Genomic DNA, 19,488 nt, shown 5'->3' on the forward strand with positions numbered 1-19,488 from the left:
CAACCGAATGAGCAGTATCTAAATTGCAATTTGGTCATTCAGTCAGGATTCTTCCAGTTTAAAGGAAAGGTTGAGGGAAAGAGAGAATGCCAAACAGCTGATCTTTCATTGTCAGCTGTTTGGTGCACCCTTCAAATACCCCCCCACTCTTCTCAGGCAGCAGAGGCACACTTAGACGGCTGGGAGGAGGCATTTAAAGGGCATGCCAAGCCAATGATCATGATAGATTAGTTGCTTGGCATTTCCCTTTAGATGTCTTCTGCCCCCCAGCCTTCTCAGGTGCTGTCTGGAAAGGTGGGGTGGTGAGACTGCATGTCAAACAGCTGATCTGTGAAATCAATTTGGCCTAATCCGAACCTGTAAAGGGTGATTTGGATGATTAGAATTCTGAAACAGTTTGAATTTTCCCCCCTGCATGCATGCCTAGTGGAGAGAGCTCTGAGCGAACTGTGACTAGCCCAAGGTCAATCAGTTGGTTGCACGTAGAGGAAGAGTGGGGAATCAAACCCACCTGCCCCCGAAACACCTGGCCACTGTGATCCATGCAACGGTTACTTCTAGATTAGACTTCTGTAACTCGCTCTACGCGGGCCTACCCTTGTCTCTAACCCGGAAGTTACAGCTGGTACAGAATGCAGCTGCACGGGTCCTCACTAAATCATCTTGGAGGTCCCATGTTCAGCCTCTGCTGAAGCAGCTGCACTGGTTGCCAGTTTGTTTCCGGATCAGGTTCAAGGTTTTGGTACTAACCTTTAAGACTATACGCGGCTTGGGTCCTGCATACTTGAGGGACCGCCTATCTCCTTATGCCCCCCGCAGGGCACTTCGCTCTGCGGGTAAGAATCTGCTGATGATCCCAGGACCCCGGGAGGCACGCCTGGCCTCGACAAGGGCCAGGGCCTTTTCGGTCCTGGCCCCTACCTGGTGGAATGAGCTCCCTGAAGAGCTGCGGGCCCTGTCGGAGCTCTCTGAGTTCCGCAGAGCCTGCAAAACGGAGCTCTTCCGCCAGGCGTTTGTCTAAGGCCGGGTGATGGCCCGGGGCTAAGATCGGACCCCTCTCCCCGGAGGGGGGAGGCCAGTACTAAACTGACCTGGTTCCCCAGAGTGTTCCATCCTATGCCCAATTATCCTCCGTTCCCTTCTGCTCATCCAGTGGGCCTGTACGGGAATAGTTTTAATCGCCATCATTGTGACTTAGTCATTGTTTTAATGGGGTTTTAATGGGGAATTTTAATGGTTAATATATTGTATTGTATTAAAATGTTGTGAACCGCCGCGAGCCGGTTTCCGAGAGCGGCGGTCATACAAATCAAATAAATAATAAATAAAAATAACTTCTCCAGATTCGAGTCTGCTGCTCTTAACCACGTTGTTCAGATTATGCCCTAAAAATACTGTCTTCTTGGTACTTCATAGTTATAGGTTGTGTATTTGTAGGAATAGCAGAAAGAGGAAGAGGAGGGGTTATTTAGTGGGCCGAGAAGGGTTAAGCCCCCCCATTTCTCCCCTGATCCAACCAGGGTTTCCATCATGACAATCAGGGGTAGGGATATTCCAGAGAAATATCCTCCATCTCATAAGAAGAGCAAGGGATATGCCCTAAATTGGATAGACCACACATGCCCAGTGCTCTCATGTCTTGGAAGCTAAGCTGGGCTGACCCTGTCTCATGTTTGGATGGGAGACCTCCAGTGATTTTGGTGGTAGTTCCTCCAAGGGCCACTAGGGGTCACAATGCAGAGGCAGAAAACAGCAAACCACCTATATTGCCTTAGAAACTCTCCAAGTTACCCTGACCTGGATAGGCCAGGAAAGTCAGATCTCAGAAGCTAAGCAGGGCCAACCCTGGCTACTGGAGCTGCCAGGGATTGATCTGGACACCTTGTAGATGCCAAGAAGATGCTCTTTGACTGAGCTGCAACCTCTGTCTGTCTCTTCAGGGTCTCAGGCCAAGGACTTCCACATCACTTTTTCCCTGGCCCTTTTAACCAGAGATGCCGGGGATTGAACTGGGGACCTTCTGGACGGCAAACAGACGCTCTTCCACTGATCTACAATCCCTCCAACTCCAGGTTAAACTTTCCTAGATATCTCAGCCTTCCTTCATAGGGCTTTGTCTCCACTAAGGCCCACACCAATCTCAGAGATTCCACTGTTGCTATGGTTTCTTCTTCCCCTGGACCATCAGTGGAGATAAAAATAATCTCCATGTGGAGAGCTCAAAGCAGGCTTTTCCAGCCATGGTTTCATGAAACCCTGCAGTTTCTTGTCAGCCCTGTTAGGGTTTCCTGAATGAGTGGGAGTTAATTAATTTTGATGTAGATTTGGCAAACATTTATTGGGTGCCATGACCCTACATTAGCATGTTGACCTGCCCCTGTCCCCAAATGGCCAATGATGGGCCTGGAGGGGGTGGGAAGGGGAGAACGTGTCCACAGCTCTGCTTCCCAACCACATTCTCTATGATCGTACCACTTCTGGGGTTTCTCAAAGACCCGAAGAACGTTTCAAGGGTTTTTCAATGATAAAAATAACTTGAGAAAGACCGCCTTGTACCAAGCTTTCGCGAGCTTGCTCAGTGCCTGGAAATAAAAACATTTCCTCCTTTTTTTTTTTTTTTTTTGAGAAAACTGTATAATTAGGTAGGAATAAAGAGGAAAGGGAGTTGAGTTCCTTCCCTTGGCGCTAATGTATGTGAAGGTAACCAGCAGGTGAGCCATTACCCCATTCCTGGACACGTCCCCCCATTCAACCTCTGGCAACGTCTGGATCTCCGAGGAGTTATTAAAGGCTTTTCTCCCTCATTCCCGCTTTGTGGCTCTATTGTGCGGATAAATTCATTTTGTAAACACAAACGGGAGATCACAGCCCAGCCTCTGTACTGCAGGGGTTTTGGAGGTAACTAAAGGTCATATTGGATTCTGTTTTTTTTTTTTCAAAAGGTCGGTTTTGAATCTTTTCGGAGTCCTTCCACATCTCAGGGGAGGGAGGCATATAAATACAAATAAATGAATAAAGAAGAAGAGTTGGTTCTTATATGCCCTTTTTCTCTACCCGAAGGAGTCTCAAAGTGGCTTCCATTCGCCTTCCCTTTCCTCTCCCCACAACAGACACCTTGTGAGGCAGGGGATGCTGAGAGAACCCTGATATTACTGAGGAAGAAGAAGAGTTTGTTCTTATATGCCACTTTTGTCTACCCGAAGGAGTCTCAAAATGGCTGACAATCGCCTTCCCTTTCCTCTCCCCACAACAGACACCCTGTGGGGTGGGTGAGGCTGAGAGAGCCCTGATATCACCGTTCGGTCAGAACAGCTTTATCAGTGCTGTGGCGAGCCCAAGGTCAGAACAGCTGGCTGCATGTCGGGGAGTGGGGAATCAAACCTGGCTCGCCAGATTAGAACTCTGTGCTCCTAACCACTACACCAAGCTGACTCTTGTGATAGAATAGTAGAAGATCATATTTTTGTAGAACACTGAAGTGCCATGCGCGACCCAGGAAGGTTATGGCTTCCATCCAATCCTCCCTCGTTTTTACTTCCACGTCTCTCACCCATCTTGACTCCTAACGAAGTGAGAGGATGTCGGTCTTTGGAACCAAGAAAGGGCCTACTTTTTGGGACCTTTCAGAAATGATTTTCGGGGAGCTTTGATACCCAGCCGGTCAAATACCCTCTATTGTTAGAGCAGACTAAATAGCATCTTCAGCCCTGAGATTTCAGTCAATGCCCTCTTCTGTTCTGACTGGGAGATATGCTCAAATTCCTCTTTTACAACGTCTCTGTATCTGTGGGAACCCAGTAGTTGAAGATCTGCCACGCTATCTGTTGGAATGTTCACTTTACACAGATCCAAGGAGGAAATTTCTAAATAAAATTATTCAAGAGGCATTTTCTGCAGCTCATGACAAATCAAGGTATTGATACGGATCCATTTAGAATCATAGAATCATAGAGTTGGAAGGAGCCACACAGGCCATCTAGTCCAACCCCCTGCTCAACGCAGGATCAGCCCAAGGCATCCTAAAGCATCCAAGAAAAGTGTATATCCAACCTTTGCTTGAAGACTGCCAATGAGGGGGAGCTCACCACCTCCTTAGGCAGCCTATTCCACTGCTGAACTACTCTGATTGTGAACATTTTTTCCTGATATCTCAAGGTAGATTGCAAAATATCAAAACAGCCGCCAACCCCAGAATCTCCGGGAATCTCCCAACCAAGGATTGGCCCCCTCCGTTACGTGCCATTATTTAAAGCTTTGATCTCTTGTACTGTCAGATGTATTTCCAGTTGGTGGGCTCCCACCTGTGGGCTCCCGACTGCTTTCATCCATCTCTCCATCTGGCGTTGCCTCCCCTCAGCTGCAAGGGTCTCGGTCTTCGAGGATGTGTTTAAAAATAATCCCGAGGGGTTGGATCGAGTACATCGACCATGCGTTCCGTTCCCCGCCTGCTCCAAAATGCATCCCACCTTCCGAAAGATAGACACATTGACGGATCTAGGTGACAATGTACAACGTAGAGTGACAAACTCCAAGGAACTGCATCCTCGAACAGGTGGGAAGAGTTATTCCTAGCTTGGGCACCATATGCCAATTTGATTAAGTAACGACTCCATATTGTCTCTATGTGTAACGCCAGCCATTTCTTACGGTCCCCTTGGCTTAATGAGGTGGGACACCAGGCCGGGCTCAGATGCTTCCGCCTTCCCCGACAACCTCGCTCCATGGTAATAAATGCGCTCCGGCCCTTTTTCGGCTAATTAGTTCCATTTTCCAGTCTTTGGTGTGGAACAATGACCTTCAATAAAACTCCAGGAGGGTCACATTTGGGCTGTTCTTTTTGCCTCGTTCCCCTCCCCCCCCCTTTCTCTCTGCAAGAATGAAAGAATTAATGTAGCTACAGACGTTGCATACTGTGCTAAATGCACCTCTTAATTAACCGGAAAGGTTTCTCATAATTAATAAATTACCCCAACGATGGAGCCAATTAAGGTTTAAACGGGGAAAGACACAACTGCATGGCCAACTCGGGGGGGATGGAGGAAAGAAGAAGCTTCAAAAATGTTGTAACAAAAGAGTATTTTGTTCGTCTGTTTACCCTCTACTTATGGGTATCCTCCTTTGGGACGTTATGGGATTGCTTGACAGCTTAGGTTCAGTTGGAAAGTTCAACTATTCTTTGTATGGTTTCTCGACAGTTGGGAGAAAGCGGCCGCCGTTTCTTTTCCCAGCTACCTTAATGACCTTGGATAAAAATGGATGCCAGTGTTTGCGTCAGTTGCGTAGATGCAGTGCGGAAACGGCCTCTAAGTGGCATGAAAATGCTGTAATGGGACTGGGTGGAATGAGAAATCCATCAATGAAAATTCCAGAATGAAAATGGATTTTCAGTCATTTTAGACAGGAGGGGTTTTTTTGCCAAAGAACACCCAGCCTGTTCTTTTCTGGAAGGCTGAATCAACCTTGAGCCAGCTGCTGGGATCAAACTCCCAACCTCCCAACCTCATGGGCAGGCAGCTTCAGACAGCATGTCGCTGCCTTACCACTCTGCGCCACAAGAGGCAATGGAATTAGGGTGACCTTATTTTACTTTGATAGCCCAGGGAAGCTCAGTCCCTTTAGATTTCAGAAGATAAGCTGGGCTTAATTTGGCTACTATTTGGATGGGAAACCCCCAAGTATTTGGGAGTGTAGTTCCTTCATAGAGTCATTCAGGGTCATTCATACACAGAGCCGGCTTGGCGTAGTGGTTAGGAACTGTGGCCTCTTATCTGGAGAACTGGGTTGGATTCCCCCAGTCCTCCACATACAGACAGCTGGGTGATCCTGCTAGCCACAGTTAGAATCATAGAATCACAGAGTGGGAAGGGCCAGAGAGGCCATCTAGTCCCACCCACTGTTCAATGCAGGATCAGCCTAAAGTATCTAGGATAAGTAACTGTCCAGTCACTGCTTAAAGACTGCTAGTCAGGGTGAGCTTGCTGGATCTTATTGTTGGAATAAGCAAGATATGTAATTTGCAAGTTGTGAAGAATATCCTAAAAGAGCATCGGCTATGTGTATTTATTTATTATTAGAACCTATTCTGCACTGTCTCGGTGGACTCAGGGCAGATATTTCACACTTTTGATATTTAGAACCATAGAATCACAGAATCAGAGAATCATACAGTTGGAAGGGACCTCCTGGGTCATCTAGTCCAACCCCCTGCACCATGCAGGACACTCACAACCCTCTCGCTCATCCACTGTCACCTGCCACCCCCTTGAGCCTTCACAGAATCAGCCTCTCCGTCAGATGGCTCTCCAGCCTCTGTTTAAAAATCTCCAAAGATGGAGAACCCACCACTTCCTGAGGAAGCCTGTTCCACTGAGGAACCGCTCTCACTGTCAGGAATTTCTTCTGGATGTTTAGATGGAATTTCTTTTGCATTAATTTCATCCCATTGATTCTGGTCCATTCTCCGGGGAAAAATAGCTTCCTCCCATGACCTGATTGTCTCAGATGGTGACTTCCTGCTCCTTATGGCAGACTTCCTCCCTGCTTGCCTCCAGAACAGACAGAATGGATACAGAAGAGAATGGCTAGAGCAGGCTTTCTCAACCACTGTCTCATGAACAGGTGAGTTCTCCATCTTTGGAAATTTGTAAACAGAGGCTGGAGAGCCATCTGACAGAGAGGCTGATTCTGTGAAGACTTAAGGGGATGGCAGGTTACAGTGGGTGAGCAATAGTATTTGATTACCGTGCATAGTGCAGGGGGTTGGACTAGATGACCTATGAGGTACCTTCCAACTCTATGATTCTATTGATTCTATGATTCTATGGGAGTCAAGTAATTTTGTATATGTTTTTTTAAAAACTTGGTAAACATTTATCAGGTGATATGACCATATATGGTCACGTCAGCCCATCCCTGCCCAAATGGCCAATGATGGGCCTGGAGGGGGTGGGAAGGGGAGGGGCCCCAGGTGGGCGTGTCTGCAACTCTGCTTCCCAACCATATTCTGCACGATCACGCCACTTCTGGGGTTTCCCGAAGCCTGAAGGATGTTTTGGGGGGTTTCTCAGCGGTAAAAAATTTGAGGAAGGCTGGGCTAGACAGTTAGGACTCTTTCTCTCCTCTTTTCATATAAAGAAAGTTTGTTTCTCTTCCTAATAAAACTATTATTTTAAGCAGCTTGGTGCTCCGTTCTCTTTCCTTGGCAACGATAAACCTTCTGATGCGTTATTCCTTGGCTGTGTAGGCCACTGTAGGTTACAAACAGCACCTTCCGTAGTGCCAAGAAGCGTACGGGGAGTCAGAACTTGTTAATTATGTTGAGTCCCTTCTGGCCATCACACTCTGAACCACTTGAAGCATCTCTGCCGCCTTCAAAGACACCTGTGCTTTGTTCCTGTAATCGGTCTTGGATGGAACCAGGTCATGGATAACAGCGGCAAAGCTGCTTCGTTCCAAGAAAGGGCAGAGCTCTTGAACCAACGGGGTAAGACACTTCCTGCCACTTGGGGTAAATTTAAAAGCTTCAGTCCTGGTCTTCGAGTGAGAAAGAGCAAGCCTTTCCACGATCTTCAGTACTTTCAAGGTTAGATTGTATTTCAAGAGCATTCCTTACAATTGCTTTTATATTTATATATATATGACTTTTCAAAAGGCAGTTGTGGCAAAATGTCTAGGCCTCTGAGACAGGAAGCTGGACTGGTCTGACACCACAGGGCTCTTCTGAGGTCCTTATCAGGGGAAGGCCTCGGCCTCTCTGCCCTGTGGCTGGCCCTGCAGAGGAACTGGCTGGCCCCTGGGTGAGACGGGAGGCTGGACTGGAAGGACCCTCCCTGGCCTGAGCCAGCAGGGCTCTTCTGAGGTTCTTATCAGGGGAAGGCCTCGGCCTCTCTGCCCTGTGGCTGGCCCTGCAGAGGAACTGGCTGGCCCCTGGGTGAGACGGGAGGCTGGACTGGAAGGACCCTCCCTGGTCTGACCCAGCAGGGCTCTTCTGAGGGTCTTCTCAGGGGAAGGCCTCGGCCTCTCTGCCCTGTGGCTGGCCCTGCAGATGAACTGCCTGGCCCCTGGGTGAGACGGGAGGCTGGACTGGAAGGACCCTCCCTGGCCTGAGCCAGCAGGGCTCTTCTGAGGTTCTTATCAGGGGAAGGCCTCGGCCTCTCTGCCCTGTGGCTGGCCCTGCAGAGGAACTGGCTGGCCCCTGGGGGAGACGGGAGGCTGGACTGGAGGGACCCTCCCTGGCCTGACCCAGCAGGGCTCTTCTGAGGGTCTTATTAGGGGAAGGCCTCGGCCTCTCTGCCCTGTGGCTGGCCCTGCAGAGGAACTGGCTGGCCCCTGGGTGAGACGGGAGGCTGGACTGGAAGGACCCTCCCTGGCCTGAGCCAGCAGGGCTCTTCTGAGGTTCTTATCAGGGGAAGGCCTCGGCCTCTCTGCCCTGTGGCTGGCCCTGCAGAGGAACTGGCTGGCCCCTGGGTGAGACGGGAGGCTGGACTGGAAGGACCCTCCCTGGTCTGACCCAGCAGGGCTCTTCTGAGGTTCTTCTCAGGGGAAGGCCTCGGCCTCGGCCTCTCTGCCCTGTGGCTGGCCCTGCAGAGGAACTGGCTGGCCCCTGGGTGAGACGGGGGGCTGGACTGGAGGGACCCTCCCTGGTCTGACCCAGCAGGGCTCTTCTGAGGGTCTTCTCAGGGGAAGGCCTCGGCCTCTCTGCCCTGTGGCTGGCCCTGCAGAGGAACTGGCTGGCCCCTCTGTGAGATGGGAGGCTGGACTGGAGGGACCCTCCCTGGTCTGACCCAGCAGGGCTCTCCTGAGGGTCTTCTCAGGGGAAGGCCTCGGCCTCTCTGCCCTGTGGCTGGCCCTGCAGAGGAACTGGCTGGCCCCTGGGTGAGACGGGAGGCTCGACTGGAGGGACCCTCCCTGGTCTGACCCAGCAGGGCTCTCCTGAGGGTCTTCTCAGGGGAAGGCCTCGGCCTCTCTGCCCTGTGGCTGGCCCTGCAGAGGAACTGGCTGGCCCCTGGGTGAGACGGGAGGCTGGACTGGAGGGACCCTCCCTGGCCTGACCCAGCAGGGCTCTTCTGAGGGTCTTCTCAGGGGAAGGCCTTGGCCTCTCTGCCCTGTGGCTGGCCCTGCAGAGGAACTGGCTGGCCCTTGTATGAGACGGGAGGCTGGACTGGAGCGACCCTCCCTGGTCTGACCCAGCAGGGCTCTTCTGAAGTTCTTATCAGGGGAGGCTGGACTAGATGGACCCTCCCAGCAGGATTTTGCTTATGATTTTATGTCAAACAAGGCAAATTCAAATGCTGAGCACTTTTGATTCTAAATTCATGGCCTCTCTTCTCATAATGGACCAGACTGATCCATTTCCCCCGGGGAGCACAAGTCCTTCTGAGAGGACAGACACTCAGGTTGGAAAGAGTTAACAACAAGAACATCTTCTTCACCCCAAATCCTAGAAGCCAGCCAATAAAGCTGATGAGGTGGGGTTCAAGACAGGCAAAAGGCAAATGATTAAGGTGTAAGATTCTCTGCCAGAGGATGTAGTGATGGCCACAGGCATATAAATCGCTTTAAAAGCATGTTGGAAAGATTCACTGAGAATAGCCATAGTGACTGAACGGAACCTCAACATGCAGAGGCATTCAGAACCTCTACATCCCAGCACCAGGAGGCAATGTTAGGGTTGGGTTGAGAAATACCTGGACACTTTGGGGGTGGATCTGGGATTGTGCAGGATTTGGGGTGGGAAAGGACCTCGGTGTTGTATGATGCCATGGAGTCCAAGCAGATATTTTGTCGAGGGAAACTCTCTTTTTTTGTGGAGATGAACTGTAATTTCAGGGGATCCCCAGGCCTCAGGACATAGGAGGAGATTAATTGGAAAATACCAGGAAGTTCCTAATCCAAATATGCTAACTATGCGTTTCCTACGATGCCCCCTGCAGGATATTCTTCATATGCTGCTCTGGCATGCACACTACAGATCTTGCATAGTCCGCTAGCAAATACATATCTCCCTTCTGCATAAGTCAAGGCCAGATAACCACAGATCCAGCACACCATGCCATGGATGGATGGAAGATCTGGAGTCACAGGAGAATTAAGATATTTCTTTCTCACTGCACGCTTGCAATTTCCTTGAGGCGTGTAGAAATATTCCTTGGCCCACAGCTTCGAGGTCATGACCTAGCAGGTCAAACCGGTGTCCATCAAAACTCAAAAAAGTTGTTGACTTTCTCGATGCATTCAGGAGTGAATTGCTGCCTTCCCCGTTGAAGGGGGTTGAGTTTCAATGTGGACTCCGAGGCTGTGCGGTTAAGAGTCCAAACTGGATCCAGGTGTTACAGCCGGTTTGCTGATCTTTAATCAAGGCGCTGTAGGTTTCCACTGTGCAAAATTATTTGTGTATGAAAATAAAATAGAACCAAAAATACACGTTGCTTTCACAAAAGGGAGGAGGAAGAAGAAAAACCATTCACACAAGGCTTTGTATCATTTTACTATGCCTAGTTCTGATGAGGCTGGGAAGGGGGGGGGGAATGATTTCTCACAAGCCTCTTGTTAGTAAGTGGAACACAAGAACAGAGAAGAATCAGCTCTAATCCAGATGCCATGAAAGGTAGGTGATTGGGGAAACAGTTTACAGGTAATGAATATCCTAGCAAAAAAAAAAGAAGGGATCTAGTTTTTTATACCTCAATTTTCACTCCCTGAAGGAGTCCCAAACACTGTTCTCTTCCTCTCCCCACAACAGATGGCCCTGTGAGGTAGGTGGAGTGCAGAGAGCTCTAAGAGAACTGCTGTGCAAGAACAGCCCTAAGGGAATGGCGACTGGCCCAAAGTCACCCAGTTGGCTAAATATGCAAGAGTGGGGGAATCAACCCAGACCTCCAGATAAGGGGCCACCCCTCTTGAACCACAATACCATGCTGGCTCTTGGAGTGAATACATGATGTGTAGAAGAAACACAACACCCCCCCAGCAGGAGATTTGAGAGGTGTAGCACACAGTCTGTGCAGAAGTCGTCCATAGCAGTCCATACGAGCAGAGCAAGATTCAAACACACTAGAATGTAGTCCCCCTTTTAGTTGTGGGCTGCATAGATTATCTATCTATCTATCTATCTATCTATCTATCTGTCTGTCTGTCTGTCTGTCTGTCTGTCTGTCTGTCTGTCTGTCTGTCTGTCTGTCTGTCTGTCTGTCCGTCCGTCCGTCCGTCCGTCCGTCCGTCCGTCCGTCCGTCCGTCCGTCCGTCCGTCCGTCCGTCCGTCCGTCCGTCCATCCATCCATCCATCCATCCATCCATCCATCCATCTATCTACCTATCTACCCACCCATCCATCCATCCACCCACCCACCCACCCACCTATTTCATTTTTATACTGCCCTCCCCGAAGGCTCAGGGTGGTTCAGATAAAACAGAACAGAAGCAATACAGATAACTTAGATTAACAATGATGAATGAAGTGAAACAACAAGCAACATGGAACCGTAGAAAAATTAAAGATTAATGTAACATACTGATAGTCCAGTGGGTTGGGCAGAGTTGTCATGGGTGCCAAAGAAGGGGGCTCAGGAGGAGGGCCCTTAGGAAGTGATGGTGCAGGTTGACCCCAACCAAATGTCTGGTGGAGGAGCTCCCTTTTGCAGGCCCTGTGGAACTCTTCAAGTTCCATCAGGGCTCTGATCTCCTCTGGGAACTCGTTCCACCAGGTGGCGATCCCTCAGGTACACTGGGCCCAGACCACGTATGGCCTTGAAGGTGATAACCAGAACCCATGAGGAGCCTAGCAGCTGAATGTTGCACCAGTTGCAATTTCGGGGTCAAGGACAAGGGTAGGCCCATGTAGAATGAGTTACAGGAATCTAATCTGGAGGTGACTGTTGCATAGATGACTGTTGCCAAGCAGTCCAAGGACAGGTAGGGCACTAGTAGCTTAGTCTGGTGCAGATGGAACAATGCTGTGCATGCTACTCCCATGGCCTGTGCCTCCACAGACAGGGAAGCACTGGGACACCAATATGGCAATAAGAAATCCAAATAGAGTCATCTCTCTTCAGTTTCAGATGTTTTTTTAATTCTTACTTCATATAAGTCCCAACGCGTTTCGCCTGCTGGCTTTGTCAAGGGACAAATGATTAGTGTTTCAGACAAACTTCAAATAAGCAAATACTTGTCTCTTGGACAGAGTATAAGGTCATATTAACCGTAACTACTCCTAGGCAAATGAATCTGGGGGCGGGGAATCCGGGCAGCTGTCCATCAGGAGATAGAGCAGGATGTCATCCACATATTGGTGAAAGCCCAGCCGAAAGCTCTGGACCAGCTGAGCCAGAGAGTGCATAAAGATGTTGAATAATGTGGGAGAGAGAATTGCTCCTCAAAGAACCCCACAAGGGAGTTGACAGGGACGCGGCAACTCTTCCCCCACAGCCATCCCCTGTGTCTGGTTCTGGAAAAAGGAGTGCTGCCTCTGAAGAGCTCTCCCCCAAATCCCAGCATCGGCGAGACAGCAGGCAAACAACTTGTGGTTGACCACATCAAATGCGGCCGACGGATTTAACATCACAAGGACGGCTGAACTGCCCTGATCCAGCTGACGATGGAGATCATCCATCAAGCTATCAGCACCATCTCCACCCCAAGGCCAGGACAGAAGCCTGACTGCTATGGACTGAGCACCACAGTTTCCTCCAAGAATGCCAGGAGCTGGTCCACAGTGGCCTTTTCAACCACCTTACCCAGAAACACCAGATGTGAGACTCGGAGGTAGCTAGCTCAGTCCCACTGATCCAGCAATGGTTTCTTCAGCAAAGGGCAGACCACTATCCCCTTCAGCACCTCTGGGAACTTCTCTGTAGTCAGGGAGAGATTAACCATGAGCCCCTGCTAGCATGATGCTGGGAGGAGTTCATGGGAATTGTAGTCCATGGACCTCTGGAGAGCCCCAGTTTTGCCCCTCCCCCTTCTCTAGTTGGTCTAAGGTTCTACTGGACTTAACTCTAAAAAAAAAAGTAAAGGTATCCCCTGTGCAAGCACCGGGTCACGTCTGACCCTTGGGGTAACGCCCTCCAGCGTTTTCATGGCAGACTCAATACGGGGTGGTTTGCCAGTGCCTTCCCATGTCATGACCGTTTACCCCCCAGCAAGCTGGGTACTCCTTTTACCGACCTCGGAAGGATGGAAGGCTGAGTCAACCTTTAACCGGCTGCTAGGATTGAACTCCCAGCCTCACGGGCAGAGCTTTCAGACTGCATGTCTGCTGCCTTACCACTCTGCGCCACAAGGACTTAACTCTAGCTGTCCCCAAAATATTGTTCGTCTCTAAGATGCCAGTAGATGTGAATCTATCTGTATCCACATATGGATCCTGTATCCCTATTCTGCCATTTTTTCTGAAATAGTCTATATTAGTCATTCTCTTATCCAACCTACTAATTCTCTTCCCTGCCTGCCCCCAAGACTTCCTCTTGGTTTTGAATGCCTGCCCCAAACAGGAAATAAACAGAAGTTATCAAAGCTCTTGGATCCCTTGAAAAGGTAATGTCCCTCGACATTTGACATGATCCCCCCAAGCTAATGAGGGCCACTCTCGGACACGTTTAAACAGAGTTCCTTGCTTTTCATGCACATTTCTCAACCGGACGGATATACATATTTTCTGATTGCTTCAGCCTGCCTACAGATTCTCCAGAATTCCCACGGCGGTGGGCCCGTGTACAAATTACGTACGTTGCCTCGTACAAGCTGACCCAGCGGTGCTCCAGTGGCCGAGATCAAGCATCAAATTAATTGCTTCGCCCTCTTGACTCACCCGGAGTCTTCCATCTGCTTCCACTCCCATCCCCGAGTCGCAAATTCTAAATTGATTTTACACATTTAGGTCCACCCATAGGGATGTCCAAGATTCGCAAAATGAGCTTTGTGTACCCCCGGTGTGCTTACCTTAACAAATATGGCAACGGAGAGGCAAATTAATCCTGGGGAAATGCTGAATACCTATGGGAAAGAAAAAAAAATGGGAAGGAGACTCATAAGTATATATCCGAAATCATCTCTAATACAACACTAGGACATCCGGATGGGTATCCTTTTCCCTCTGCGGCCTCCTGAAGCGGATAGAATTTTAGAAATATTTGTTCAGGTATTAATCTCCTGGCCTTTATTAATAGCCGGCATATGTGGTTTGACTACATTAACCATTGTAAATTGGAATAAGAAATGAACATAGATGGATACTCTTTCTCGGAGCTTTTTGCGCTGTGATTAATGGAGCCAGTAATGTGAAAATAAGATGAGAACGACCCTTTCGGCCAGCCTTTCTCAACCTTTTTACCACCGAGAAACCCCTGAAACATTCTTCGGTCCACATGGGGGGTGTATGTGTGTTTCCGTTTGCACTTGTCCCCGTAGCCCCCTCCAATCTGTCATCGCCATGTTGCTATGTAATGATATAGTGACTACCCAAGAGGGCAAATAATAAGCCAATGAGGTAATGTAGGTTGGAGATACCAGACGGGATGATAGAGAAAACTTTCATCTCCTATAACAGCCTTGATTTGTACTGGAGATTTCACACAAAGGGATGCCAGCCTCCAGTTGGGACCGGGGGATCCCCTGGAATTATAGCCCATCTCCAGGCAACAGAGACCAGTTCCCCTGGAGACAAGGGCTGCTTTGGAGGGGGGATTACACTCCACTGCTCCAAATCCCACCCACCCCTTGAACCATACACAAAGCCTCCAGCTATATCCCAACCCAGAGATTGCAACCCTATTCACAAATGTAATGGTTTAAAAATAGAAACAAGACTCTGATACCGTTTCTGGTTCCTCCCAGGGAGCATCCCTTTGCCCTAGAAACATAAGAAGAGCCTAAGTGGATCAGAATAACAGTCCATCCTGTCTCACACAGTGGCCAGCTGTTTCCGTGGAGGGCCAACCATAGGATGTAGAGGCTGAGGCCTTCATAGGTACATAAGAAGAACCCCACTGGATTAAGGCCAGTGTGGGTCCATCTAGTCCAGCCTCTGGTCTCACACAGGGGCCACCCAGTTCCTCTGGAGGGCCAGCAACACAGCAGAGAGGCTAAGGCCTTCCCCTCATAAGAACCTCAGAAGAGCACCACTGAATTAGGCCAGGGAGGGTCCATCTAGTCCAGCCTCTGGTCTCACACAAGGGCCACCCAGTTCCTCTGGAGGGCCAACAACAGGGCAGAGAGGCCAAGGCCTTCCCCCCATAAGAACCTCAGAAGAGCCCTACTGGATTAGGCCAGTGAGGGTCCATCTGGTTCAGCATCCTGCCTCACACAGGGGCCAACTCGTTCCTTTGGAGGGTCACCAAGAGGATCTAGAAACTGAGGCCTTCTCCTGATGTTGCCTGCTGACGTCCACTGAAAGTGGTTCCCTTTCCACACCATGGCTAATGCCCATTGATCGACATCCTCCATAAATCTATTGAATCCCATTTTAAGACCATCCATGCCAGTGGCCACCATTACATCCTCTTGCCGTGGATCCTACATTTTAATCCGTCTCTGTGCACATGAACATTCTGTTATTTTCCCCAATGGAAAATGATTCAGATTTTAAATCATATCGGCTTCAGAGTACATGTTTTCCCATGTTTACATCCCTCCCCCCCACTTGTAAGGCAGACGAGCATTCGGCAACATTAAATGTTTTTGGCAAACCCCTGTCCCCACTTCATTCAGGACCACAAAGCAAACCCCCAAAAGTGGCAAATATTTCTATTTTGAATACTTTGCTCTGAAAGGGCTCATTGTTTCGAGTGAAGCCGGATCACCCTTCCCAGCCAGCTCCCATCAATACAGAGCGGCAAATTATTATTATTAATACCGCTCGAATTACATATATTTCCCATTCCCCCCCCCCCGAGGGCTTTTGATTCGCTGGCGAGGCCAGCCAATGGGGAGCACCGGCCCAAATCTCATCAGGGTACAAAAGATTTCAAGTATCTGCCAGAGGCGAATCCTTTGTAAATAGGGCTCGTTTCCACTCTACTCTTATTATGTATTTAAATTTGGAGGGGACTCGGTCGTGTTGTTGTTTTGGGAGAGTTTCAACAAGGGGCGTGGGGGCTATTTAGCGGGCACAATGCATGCTAACGACGAGGCCTGATGAATGCTCTTGGCGCATGAGAAGCCAGCATTTCGTGGGCCAATGGGGAGGCCGTTAATACTGGAGCCACAAGGAGATTGTGGCTGTGCCAATATCAACAGGGAGTCAAAGGAGCGCATGTTAAGCAGTGCTGCCTCTGGTGGCGAGCCACTGGAATCGATGAAATGTTCGGGGACAGCGGCAGGGTTTCAATATGCAAAGAAGGGCAAAGCACCAAGCGGCGGCAAAGAACAAAATAACTTTCTTTGGAAGACTTTGGGTAGGAAGGGGAGAGGAGGAGAAGAAGAGGAGAAAGAAGAAGAGATGGTTTTTGTACCCCACTTTTCACTGCCCGAAGGAGTCACAGAGTGGTTTACAATCGCCTTCCCTGTCCTCTCCCTGCAACTGACACCCTGTGAGGGAGGTGGAGCTCCGAGAGCTCTGAGAGAACTGCTCCGTGAGAAATGCTCTACCAGGATTGTGACTAGCCCATGGTCATGCAGCTGGCTGCATGCAGAGGAGTGGTGAATCAAACTTGGTGCTCCAGATTTGAAGCGGCCGCTCTTAATCGAGTGTCCTGCATAGTGCAGGGGGTTGGACTAGATGACCCATGAGGTCCCTTCCAACTCTATGATTCTATGCTTCTATGAATCACTACACCAAGCTGGGTCTCAGAGCAAACTGACTGTTCTAACTGTTGTATGTGGTTGTTCAGTCTGGGGACAACTTTAAGTCTGACACAGTTTTATTTAAGGTGTAAGCTTTTGTGTACATGCACACTTCTTCAGATAGTGTGAAACACGATGTTCTCAACCACTACATAAAACTAGAGAGGGTGGGGCTGCAGTTAGTTGACAGGAAGGGCTAATTAGAGTTAGATGATGATTGTTTCATGTATTGTTTATACGTTTTACGCAAACAGCCCTTAGCCTCTGGGGAGGGCAGTATATTAATTAATCAATCAATCAATCAATCAATCAATAATAGCTGAGATTGGATTAAGGTGGTTGGTAAGATCTGTTGCATGTGCAGGTGTACACTTCTTAGATACACTGAAACAGATTCCCTCAAACATTATGTATAGGTAGAGAGAGGATGCAACTGAGCAATAAATACAGCTTAAGAATGGAATGATGCAATCAGAAAGACCTGTGCATAGCAACAAATTGGCGTATCGATAATAATAGAATTAGCAACAGATGTGAGAATTAAGCCTGAGCCGAGTGGCACCTTTATGACCAATCAAGTTTAATTCTGGGTATAAGCTAAACTGAATGACTTAGCATGTGTAGTAAGGCCAATATCTTTGTTAAGCCCTGGGTAATCATAGGTAGAGTTACACACGTCTAAGCCCATTGTGCTTAGAGTAGAGCAGTCTTTCTCAACTTTTTTACCATTGAGAAACCCCTGAAACAATCAAGAAATACAAGAAGGGGCGCAATTGTGCAGAATATTTTTGGGAAGCATACCTGTGTACAAATGCACCCAGGGTCCCTCCCTTCCTCACCCTCTCCAGACCCAGCATTGTCCATGGAGGGGGGGGGGCAGTCAACATGACCATATATGGCAGGATGCTGGCAGGGGGTCATGGTAATTGTTGTCCGTGGACATCCACGGTTTGGCCACTCCTGCCATATATCACCCGATAAATGTTCAACCAATTTTTAAAAATATATTAAAATGAACTCCCACCCATTTGGGAAACCCTTCCAGGTCCCCCAAAGAACTCTGGGATTTCATGAAACCCTGTTGGGAAAGTCTGGGCTGGAGTGACTCTGAACACGATCTCACTGTTGGCCATCGAGTCTGTTCAGGAGTCCCTGGCCATTTGGAGCCAGCGAAGCAGGTGGCGAGTGCCACCCCCAAAATGGCTGCCGCAGGAGGAGGATTGGGGTCACCGTGATACGACTTGAAGGCACTTTCCCTCCCCATGCGGTAATAACATTTACAGCGGCGCCATCTGCCTTCTGGAAAGCTCTGTGGGAGTTGGAGCATCGTGCAAGAGAACCCCATCTGACTGGAACACTCTATGCCTATTCTCTGGAGCCTCTTGTGGCGCAGAGTGGTAAGGCAGCCGTCTGAAAGCTCTGGGTCAGCTTGTACGAGGCAACGTACATAATTTGTACACGGGCCCACCGCCGTGGGAATTCTGGAGAATCTGTAGGCAAGCTGAAGCAATCAGAAAATATGTATATCCGTCCGGTTGAGAAATGTGCATGAAAAGCAAGGAACTCTGTTTAAACGTGTCCGAGAGCGGCCCTCATTAGCTTGGGGGGATCATGTCAAATGTCAAGGGACATTACCTATTCAAGGGAACCAAGGACTTCAAGGACTTCGGTTTATTTCCTGTTTGGGGCAGGCATTCAAAACCAAGAGGAAGTCTTGGGGGTGGGCAGGGAAGAGAATTAGTCGGTTGGATAAGAGAATGACTAATATAGACTATTTCAGAAAAAAATGGCAGAATAGGGTACGGGATCCATATCTGGATACAGATAGATTCACATCTACCGGCATCTTAGAGATGAACAATATTTTGGGGACAGCTAGAGTTAAGTCCTTGTGGCGCAGAGTGGTAAGGCAGCAGACATGCAGTCTGAAGCTCTGCCCATGAGGCTGGGAGTTCCATCCCAGCAGCCGGCTCAGGGTTGACTCAGCCTTCCATCCTTCCGAGGTCGGTAAAATGAGTACCCAGCTTGCTGGGGGGTAAACGGTAATGACTGGGGAAGGCCCTGGCAAACCACCCCGTATTGAGTCTGCCATGAAAACGCTAGAGGGCGTCACCCCAAGGGTCAGACATGACTCGGTGCTTGCACAGGGGATACCTTCACCTTTACCTTTATCCCTATTCTCAGTCCATTGTACCAGGCTTGAGAAGAGTGTTTGCAGCTGTCTGTGGGCCAGCACTGATGGATGTGGGTCTTTGGGCGGATGAGGGGTGGGGAGTGGTAAAGCATGCCTCATTGCTTCACAGCCCCCCTGCCTTTGAAGCATCAACTAGCAAGACTCTTTTCACTTGGCAGACCTTGTGACAATGGTAAACTAATAGATTTGTGTCCCAACGAGGCTGACCTTTTCCCTGGCGTGAGTCTTTTGTCACGGAGAAGATTCTCCGCGGCGCCATGCTCTATAATTTCGTCAAAGCCCGACAGTCGGGGCTGCCCCTGGACCTGGAACGGCTTCTGATGCAGCGTGGGGAGCCTTTGATTAACTCCTGAACTCCAGAGGTTCTTTCTAAAACAAATCCATTCCCAGGGAAAATTGCTCAGTAAAAAGACAAAACACCGCCCTGGGAATAATTGTAGCAATCAGGGAGCGGGTATGAGAAAAAAAGAATAGCCCAGAAATTTGTTCTGAAAAAGCTAGGTGGGAGCCAAGAGGGA

At 49.2% G+C, this 19,488-nt stretch overlaps 1 protein-coding gene across 1 annotated transcript in view; it reads right to left on the reverse strand.

Moving 5' to 3' along the window:
• The window catches only part of TENM4 (teneurin transmembrane protein 4), a 1,513,397-nt gene that overhangs the window by 1,148,596 nt on the left and 345,313 nt on the right, over positions 1–19,488 (reverse strand). Inside the window, exon 3 of the mRNA XM_077341303.1 lies at positions 13,936–13,989. The gene's annotated coding sequence lies outside the window, so the exon portion shown is untranslated. The remainder of the gene's footprint in view (positions 1–13,935; positions 13,990–19,488) is intronic.

Source organism: Paroedura picta, chromosome 6 (assembly GCF_049243985.1).
Source record: "Paroedura picta isolate Pp20150507F chromosome 6, Ppicta_v3.0, whole genome shotgun sequence".
Taxonomy (NCBI): domain Eukaryota; kingdom Metazoa; phylum Chordata; class Lepidosauria; order Squamata; family Gekkonidae; genus Paroedura; species Paroedura picta.